Raw genomic sequence first — 10,428 nt, 5'->3', positions numbered from 1 at the left:
TGGATAGGCCTGCAGCAGCCCACTTGCAGTGTCGACACAGGTCAGGGCGTATCTTGCCCCCTCGGAGCGAGCCTTAAGTAATCGACCTGCCATTGCTGGAGAGGACTGTGTCCCCTAGCAAGATGGGCTGTTGTTTCGGGCAACGATCTCGGTCTCATCTTGGAGCAAGCGTCGCAATCCTGGCATGCCTGGACGATATCAGATAGTTGTATGGGCAGTCCCCATGCTTTAGCAGCTGCCCACATTGTCTTTTGTTCAGCATGCCGTAGCTTCTGATGTAACCAGCGGGCGATGTTCTCAGATGGTGAATTCTCAATCCATCGAACTCAGGCCAGTGTGTTGGCTTCATCGTTTCCTGGTGACTGTAGGGGCTGATGACCAGAAACATGGTAGACACATACAGTCCTGTGTTTGACCGTATTCCATACATCTAACCACATGTCTTTGCCCCAGATCGGTCGGGCGTGGATAGTCCATTCTTGGGTGGCCCACTGCACAGTTAAAAGAGTGAGCCCCCGGTACACAGCCCAACTATCTGTGCAGATGTTCAGGATACCATCACCGGGTTCCTTGGTTATAACCATCCACATGGCTCGCAGTTCTACCCATTGGCTGCTCTGTCCATCCCCCTCATCGAACCAGATTGTCTCAGTGGAAGGACGGTATGCTATTGCTCTCCACTTGCTCAGGATTGCCCTTGCTGGACCCATCTGTGTACCAGGGCATCTTCAGGGATAGGATATTTTCCCTCCTGAACGGGACTCTTCTCTGGGGGAGCAACCAGTATTTCTTTTGGTGCATCACTGTCATACGTAACTGGGCCTAGCATCTTCTGGAGTTCTTCTTTCAAGGGTGATGAAGACAGACAACTCCTTTGGCTGAGGTAGGCGACCCATCGTGCCACTGTTTCTGCTTGGGCCACCCCTGTCTTAGGAAGGTGGGTCAGATCTTTCACCCACCCCTGAATCGGCAGAGTGGTCTTGATTATAACTGCAGCTGTTTGAGTTATTGGCTCTATTGCCTGTAATGCCTAATAGGCAGACAATAACTGTTTTTCAATCATACTGTATCTTTCTTCTGCTCCCTGCCAAACCTGAGACCAGAAACCAATGGGGGTCTGAACAGAGCTCTGGCGTTGCCACAGGCCCCAACCGAAGCAGTCTTGAGTAACATGAACGTCCAACTCAGCTGGGAGGGTAGGATCAAATATACCCAATGCCTGAGCTTGTTTAACTGCCAGTTTTGCTTGTTGGAAAGCATCCTGTTCGGTTTTCCCCCAGTCCCATAGCTGCCCCTTTTTTGTGAGTCTGTATAGTGGCCTTAGCAGCTGCACTAGGTGAGGTATAAAGGAACGCCAATAACCCAATATACCTAGAAACTCTTGCAGCTGCTTTGATGTTGTGGGGACTGGGAACGCCTGAACCTCATCTATGACAGCACTGGGTAGCACTATGGTCTTTCCTGACCAAACCACCCCCAGGAATTTTACGGACAGGCCTGGACCTTGCACCTTTTGGGGATTTATAGCCCATCCCCTCTGTTGTAAATAGGCGGTTCATGAATCTGCTGCCTGTCCTGCTGCCTCCAGTGAGTCGGATGTCAGCAGGAGATCATCAATATAATGATATAGGTTAACATCATCAGGTTTTCTCCAATCAGCCAGGTCACACGCCACTAGATTGTGACAATACGTTGGTGAATGCACGTACCCCTGTGGCAGGACCTGAAAGGTCTACTGCCTGCCTCCCCACGTAAACGCAAACTGATCTTGCTATTCCTCAGCAATTGGGATACTAAAGAATGCATTTGCTAGATCTAGGACACAAGGATAGGTTTTTATCTCCCTACTCAATGTGTCCATTAGGGAGGCAATATTGGGTACGGCTGCATGAATAGGCGGCGTGACCTTATTTAATTCTCTGTAATCTACTGTCATTCTCCATGTGCCATCCAACTTTGGCACTGGCCATATGGGGGGAGTTATATGGGCTGTGTGCAGGTCTTATAATACCCACTTTCTCTAATTCCTGCACTGTTCTCGATATTTCATCTTGCCCACCCTGGAGTCTATACTGTCTAACATTAGTAATCTGGCGTGGTTTTGGCAGGCAAACAGGCCCATGTTTCACATGGCCTCTTAATATTGCCTGCACCGCCTGGATACTGATACACCACTGTCCAAGTCTGAACTCTCCCACAGTTGTTTGGAGAGCCAGACCCCATAGAATATCTATACCCAGAATGTATTCTTGGACTGGGGCAATAGACACCTTGTACTCCTGGGGTGGGAGACGCCCAACCCCTAATTTTAGCCACGTTTGGGTGACAGGAATAGTCTGATAGTCTGTCCCCCAAAACCACCAATCGTCACTCTATCGCTATCAAATTTCCTCGGATCTCCATACATAATTGATGTTTCTGCTCCCATGTCTACCAATGCCATAACTCCCTGAATATTTTTTCGGGACCAATAAATCGTTAATTCTACATAGGGCCTCCGGTCCCATCTGGAGGCCTTACGGGGATTAACATCCCTTGTCACGCCATGAATTGTTGGAACCCTCTCTATAATCCTTACCCTTGATTTCTTAGGGTTGTTTTGGAATTTTTGATTGTCCTTTAGTTGTCTCCAGAGCTGGAGAAGGACATGGTTGGACTGGCGGTTGATCTTAGCAAATTGGACCCCAGCCCGAATTAAATCACTAAACATTTGTTTTCGGGATACCCTTATGGGTCCCAATCAAGGAGCTCAAGTAGCCGGCATTTTGGTTTTATTTACCAGCAGGACCTCTGCTTCCTCCAAAAACCTAATATTGCGCCTAGTCCGCAGGCATTCTGTTTCTCCCAAGTCGGCAACTAACTGGGCAGCCTGCTGGACTACGGCTTCTGACGCTACAAGGGGATTTAATATGGAGACTAGGGTGCCGTAGAGATGGGAGGGAGCTTGCTGTAAAATTAAATCTCTCATCCCTGCTGAAAATTTAACCATATCAGGGCCATCAAATGTGTCTTCATAGATAGCTTCTCTTACACCCAGTTCGCAGATATAATTTTGAAGGTCCTCCATGGAGGACCACATGCCTGTATGTAAAGGTATGTCCGATTTATTCAGCCATACCATACGGCAGGCCGCCATTAACCATTCTAGTATGGAATGGTTTTCATCACGATATTGATTACCCACATATAACCTCTGCCTGAGAGCAGGATGGACGGTCATGGTGGCCAACTGGGCTATTTCTGGGCCATTCACCAAAACACTTTCTGCCCCAGAATCCCATAGTCTCAATAACCAAGCTGGCACACTTTCTCTAGGCTTCTGCCGAAATCGCTGTACTAAGTCCATCAATTCTGTTGCCATGTATGGCCGGGCCGTTACATGTAAACGAGTCTGGGCAGGGGGCCACTGATCAGGCGGCACCCCTGCTGGTCTGTCCTGCACTTTTTTTGTTTTCTTGGTTATGACAGGACAGACTTCCAGTGGATCGGTCAGAATTGGATATTCAAGGTCTGATTTGGATTTCTTGTTCTCCTGATCAACGAAGTCTGTCGATTCAGGAGTCTGGTCATCATTTATTGAAATGTTATGAATTTGGCCTACGGGAAGATGCAGAATTGGCTTCTTCCCTGTTAATACGCCAAGTTCGTGCTCCAGCTTTTCAATGTGGTCTTTCAAAAGCTGATTTTCAGTTTCTCAAGTATTGTTTCTTATATCCACATGATTTAAGGCACTTAATAGTGGCCATACCACCATGGAGGCAGCCATTTATCTTTCTTTAGTGATGAGCACATCCTTGCCAAGTCCTTGAAAATAGTCCGCCATGCGATATGGGGAGATATTACCCATAACGTGTAAGGGACCCCATTTTTCAATGATCACTGCTAACTCATAATAGGGGAATCCCTCAAATCCTGGGATCTGGCCTGGAATCATTTTTCCTAGAGGAGTATTGTTTTCCCCCTTGACCTATTTATAGAAATTCCAAAGAAAAGACATAATGTGAATTTTAGTATATTCAGCCTGCCTGGCTTGCCAAGTGTGTCATCAATGGATATCAAGATGTTACAGTCACAATATCATCAAGAGAGGTAGGTAAAGTAGACAATGATTACAAAAGAAAATAAATGGAATACTTACCCTTATACTGGGCTCACCTACAAAACACCAGAGAAGGTAATCTCCAGATGAGATCCTTTCTTACTCGTAGCCAGCTCTTAAATAGGTCTAGGAGGGGTGGAGCCTGGCTCCCCCCCTTCTGGCAGCACAGGTGAATTGCCTTCACCTGTGCTCCTCTGGCTGACTCATGGCTCACCTCAGGTGATCAATCAGAGGTTCAGGCCGTGACTCAGCAGTTCCCATACACAGGGAGGTATCCCCTGAAAAGTGGTAGAGCCCCTGAAAATTGGTGGACCCCCTGCCTTATTGCAGTCAGACAGACCTGACAGATTAAGAGGGTCGGAAGAGAGTCCTATCTCACCATCACAGGCACACCCCCTGTTTGCCTATCCTGCTCCCCCAGGTCCCGCTAAGCAACATGTTTGAGATGCTGGACATTGAAGGGGAGGTGAGTGGGGAGGCAAGGGAATCTGCCTTGGAGGGAGCCTAGGGTGAGGCGGTCACCCCCACTCCTTGAGACTGCCTCTGTCACAAAAGATGGGAGGGTAGTTGTGGTGTACAACTCCCTTCTCAGGGGAACAGAGGGCCCCGTTTGTCGATCTGTCCCATATTGAGGTGTGCTGCCTCCCTGGGGCCCGTGTCAGGGACGTGACTAAAAAAACTCCTGGGTCTGGTTTGCTCCTCTGATTACTACCCGCTATTGATAGTTCAGGTAGGCAGCGATGAAATCAGTCAGGGAAACCTGCAAGCTATCAAAAAGGATTTCAGGGATTTAGGGCAGTTGGTTGACGGAGTGGGAGCGCAAGTGGTGTTTTCCTTTCTCCCTTCTGGGGTGGTGAGGGATACGGAGCAGTCTAGGAAAACACAGGCTTTGAATAAGTGGCTGAAAGGTTGGTGCCACCACAGGAACTTTGGGTTCTTTGACCATGGGGCGGTTTACTTAGTGCCTGGCCTGATGGCTGCAGACGGGTCTCGCCTGTCTCTGAGGGAAAAGAGGATCCTAGCCCAGGAGCTGGCAGGACTCATTGAGAGAGCTTTAAACTAGGTGTGAAGGGGGATGGGGATAAAACAACGCTCGCTAAGGTGGAGCGAGTAGCTCAGAAATTTCAACTAGATTTGATGGGGGAAGCAGGTGGAGGTCAGTGGGATAGAGAAGGGCTTGGGGATGTTGTTGTAGGAGATGGGGGGGATAAGCCTCTGAACTGTCCTGTAGGATCTTCTGGGAAGTCCTCAGAAGAGGTAATGTTGCTGACCCCCCCTGTCCGAAACCTTCTTGTGTCTCTCTAGAAAGCAGTGGGGGAAAACTTCAGAATTCTTGTGGAGATTTGAGGGAGGGCCCCTCTAGAAAGGTAGTGTGTCAGAAAGCTCGGCTGAAGTGCCTTTACACTAATGTACGCAGCATGGGAAATAAGTAGGGGGAGTTGAAAACCGTGAAAAATTATCATCTGGTTGCTATCATGGAAACATGGTGTGGCGAATCCCATGATTGAATACTCTGATTGAAGGCTATAGGCTCTTCAGAAGGGATAGACAGGGTAGGAAGGGAGGGGGAGTTGCCCTCTATGTTAGGAATTGGATAGATTGCAAAGAGCTGTGTCTGACTAACACCCATGACCAGGTTGAGACCTTATGGGTGAAAATCAGGGATTGGCTCAGTAAGGGGCATCTAGTGGTTGGGGTCTGTTATAGGCCACCTGATCAGGGGAGCCTGATGACAAGGCCTTCTTGCTTCAACTGCAGGAGGTGTTGTGCTTGCAGGCTCTTGTCTTGATGGGGGATTTCAACCACCTGCATATCTGCTGGGATAGCGGCACAGCAAGTGGCACACAGTCCAGGAGATGCCTGGAGTCTGTCAAGGACAACTTCGTGGTCCAGGTGTTAGATGGACCAACCTGAGGTGAAGCCTTACTGGACCTGGTGCTCACCAATGCAGAGGAGAGCATTAGAGAGGTTAAGATTAGAGGCAGCCTGGGCTGTAGTGACCATGCCCTGGTAGAATTTGTGATCTGGAGAAATGAAGGCATGGCAAAAAGTAGAGTCAGGACCCTGAACTTCAGGAGACCAAACTTCTGGCTGCTCAAGGAACTGCTGGGTGGGATCTCCTGGGAAAGTGTCCTTGAGGGCATAGGAACAGAACAGAGCTGGCAGCTCTTTAGGGACACCCTTCAGAGAGTGCAAGAGCTTTCCATCCCCCAGCAGAAGTCGAGCATAGGAGGTGGGTAACCAGCATGGCTGAGCAAGGACCTGCAGCTTAAACTGAGGGAAAAGAGGGAAATGTACAGAAAGCAGAAGCAGGGTTGTGTAGCCTGGGAAGAATATAGGGATGTTGTCCACATGTGTAGAAGTAAGATTAGGAAAGCCCAGGCACAGATAGAGCTGAACTTGGTGAGGGATGTGAAAAACAACAAGAAGGGGTTCTACAGGTACGTAAGCAGGAAGAGACAGATCAAGGAGAGTGTTCCCCCTCTGGATAAATAAGGATGGAGAACTGGCTTCCTCAGACATGGAAAAAGCTGAGGTGCTCAATAAGTGCTTTGCCTCGGTCTTCACTGGTGGTCAGGCTCCTTCCCATGTCTGCCAGGAGCCTGAAGCTCTAGGTGTGGGTGAGAGGAGAGGATTCCGTCCCACTGTAACAATGGAACAAGTCCGAGACCTCCTCATGAAACTGAACATATGTAAGTCCATGGGGCCAGATGATATTTATCCTAGGGTTTTGAGAGAGATGGCTGATGTGGTTGCCGAGCCACTCTCCATCATATTTGAAAAATCATGGCTGTCTGGTGAAGACCCCAGTGAGTGGAAAAAGGGAAACGTTACTCTCATTTTTAAGAAAGGGAGAAAGGAAGACCCAGGGAACTACAGGCTGGTGAGTCTCACCTCTGTGCCTGGGAAGATCATGGAGCAGATCCTCCTAGAAGCTATGTTAAGGCACATGAGATAAAGAGGTGATCCGAGACAGCCAGCATGGCTTCACCAAGGGCAGATCGTGCCTGACCAATGTGGTGGCCTTCTATGATGGAGTGATGGCATTGATGTGTGTGTTTGGTGGCCCTGCTAGGCAGGGGGGTTGGAACTACATGATCCTTGAGGTCCCTTCCAACCCGGGTGATTCTGTGATGGACAGGGAAAGAGAAGGCTCTGGGGAAACCTCATTATGGCCTTCCAGTACTTGAAGGGAGCATATAAACAGGAGGGGATCGACTGTTTACGAGGGTGGGTAGCGGTAAGACAAGGGGGAATGGTTTTAAACCCAGACGGGAGGTTTAGGTTAGATATTAGGAGGAAGTTTTTCACTCAGAGGGTGGTGACGCAATGGAACAGGTTGCCCAAGGAGGTTGTGGGTGCCCCATCCCTGGAGACATTCAAGGCCAGGCTGGATGTGGCTCTGGGCAGCCTGGTCTAGTGGTTGACGACCCTGCCCATGGGAGGGGGGTTGAAACTAGATTATTATTGTAGTCCTTTTCAATCTAAGCCATTCTATTTTTCTGTCATCTCTCTTTGTCCCTATAGGCCTATGTTACAGCTGTGGAGAAACCGTACTGGGAGTTCCAGTAATTCAGCCATTAGCATTAAGCCTTTTTCTGATTAAGGGAGGGAACATATACACACCACAAGGCACCTGTAGTTTTACCTGTGTGACTGTAGAGAGGATATGAAGAAGTGGGTTGGAAAATCCATTTCAACTCTAGGTGCAGGGGTATGAGAGCTGCAAACAACAGCTGAAAAGGGATCACTCCAGGAAAATAGCTGTTCCTGTTTCCAGTGGGCAGTCACCAGACCAGCAAAGATGGACTGATTTTATTTTTGAGGTTGATAACAAGCCTTTTGGTTCAGTGTTCAGGGAGTGATTAATATAATAACCAGGACTAGAGGGGCCCTGCCTCCAGTTGGAGGAAAGGTACAGTCTGGTTTATTGGATTGTATGGATTCAATTGCTAGGCACATCAGAACCACAGGAGTATTAGGCTCTAGTGGACACGTGCATTTTATAACCTAATGCCATCAAATTCTAAAGGAACAGAACCCATCTGTATTTCTAGAGCGGCAGGGGATCCCAAGAGCTAACTGTATTGGAAGCTGAAGTGAGCCTAACAGGGAAGGAGTGGCAAAAGTACCCCATTGTGACTTGGCCTGGAAGCTCCATGCATCCTTGGTACAGACTACCTCAGGAGAGGGTACTTCAAGGACCTGAAAGGGTACCAGTGAGCTTTTGGTATAGCTGACTTGGAGGACATTAAGCGACTGTCTACCTTGCCTAGTCTCTAAAATGACCCTGATTCCTATCCATAAGCAGTTTATCAATTGGAGGGCTATGGAATAATCACAGAACGGCCTAGGTTGGAAGAGACTTCAAGGATCATGAATCTCCAACCCTCCCTACCATAGGCAGGGCCACCAACCTCCACATTTAATACTAGACCAGGCTGCCCAGGGCCCCATCCAACCTGGCCTTGAACACCTCCAGGGATGGGGCATCCATAACCTCTCCGGGCAGTTTGTTTCAGCACTTTACCAGTCTCATCAGCAAGACTTGTTCACCCTTTAACAGTCCATATGGCCAATACCTAAGTACAGGGGAGGGTGGAGGCTAACAGTGGATTATCGTGGCCTGAATGAACTCAGGCCACTACTCAGTGCTGCTGTATCCAACATGGTACAACTTGAATACAAACTGGAGTTAAAGGCAGCCAAGTGATATGCTGCAACTGATTGCCAATGTGCTTTTTCTCAGTCCCTTTAGTGGCAGATTTATAGGCCAAAGTTTGCTTTCACTGGGAGGGGTATCAAGTACACCTGAAATTGACTGCTCCAGGGGTGGAAACAGCCCCTACCACTTGCCATGGGCTGATCCATGCTGCACTGGAACAGGAAGAAACTCCTGAATGGCTGCAGTATATTGATAACATCATCATACGGGGCAACACAGCAGAAGTAGTTTCTGGGAAAGGGAAAAAAGTAATCCAAATCCTTCTGAAATATGGTTTTGCCACAAAGCAAAGTAAGGTCAAGGGACCTGCACAGGAAATCCGGTTCTAAGGAATGAAATGGCAAGATGGATGTGGTCAGATTGTGTGAATGTGATCAACAAAATAACTGCTATGTCCCTATCAAGTAGCTTATGTTTCCTTTTTGCTTTCTTAGGTATTGTGGGTTTTTGGAGAATGCATTCCAAATTTAATTGTAAACCCTCTCTATCAAGTGACCCAGAACAACAATTTCACATGGAGTGAAACAAGCCTTTGACCTAATTAAACAGGAGATTCATGCAGTTGCCCTTGAGCCAGTGAGGACAGGACAAGATGTAAAAACCATGCTCTGCACTGCAGCAAGGGAAAATGCTGGAAGTTTCATGCGGTACCAGAAAGCCACAGGAGAGACTTAAGGTTAGCCCCTAGGGTTTTGGAGTCAAAAATGCAGACAATCTGAAGCCTGCTATACTCCAACTGAAAAAATGATACTGGCAACTTATGAGGAAGAGATGATGTGTGCTGAAGAAACCTCACTGTAACAAACTACCAGAGAATGAAAAGCAATATAGCTTCGTATTGGAACTGTTAGGTCATGGCCTGAACTACTGATTGAGCAACTGGTGAACGGGTGTAGCCAGCTCTGGGAGCACAGGTACAAGCAATTCATCTGTACAACAGGAAGGAGTGGACCTCATTTAAGGGCTGACAGCTGCAACAGAAGCATCTCAACTTGGAGATTATCTCCTTTGGAGTGTCCAATAAGCCCTGATCCTTAGAAAGGGGTAAGCTATTCTTTCTATCATTTTATCATTCTATTTTATCATTCTATTCATTCTATCAGGTGGGTAGTGCCAGCTCTGCCCCTGCTCTCTCAGTAGCCTACTTACAAAGCTGCCAACCCCCCAGCACAAGTACAGCACTGTTGCTGGCTTCAAAGAAGCCTTAAAAAAGAGCTTTTTTGTTGGCCTTTTTCAATTCAGATCTCTTGCCTAGTGCAGTCTTACCTGCCCTGAAGCTAGTCTCCGCAGTCAAGGAAAAGCCAATGTCTCTGTAATACAGCATTTGGGGAAAGGGCTGTGGCAGTGTAGGTGGCCTGAATTAGGCCCAGAGTTATTCCATACTATGGGACATCAAAGCCATAAAGCTGTGGGGAGTTGACTGGGGGCAGCCTCTGCTTGGGAGTTGCTGAGAATCAGTTTTTGGAGCCTTGCATAGTTGGTAGGCCATCGTATTGTTTCTGTGTCTGTCAAATGGTGGTAATTGCACCGTGACTACCTATCTATATAGTTGTCATTGCATTTTTTTTTTTTTTTTTTTTTTTTTTTTTTTTTTTTTTTTTTT

This window comes from Centrocercus urophasianus, unplaced genomic scaffold (assembly GCF_019232065.1).
Source record: "Centrocercus urophasianus isolate 14NV4802_14NV808 unplaced genomic scaffold, USGS_Curo_1.0 seq_862, whole genome shotgun sequence".
NCBI classification, from domain to species: domain Eukaryota; kingdom Metazoa; phylum Chordata; class Aves; order Galliformes; family Phasianidae; genus Centrocercus; species Centrocercus urophasianus.
The sequence above is the reverse complement of the archived record's forward strand: the minus strand, read 5'-3'. Positions refer to the sequence as shown.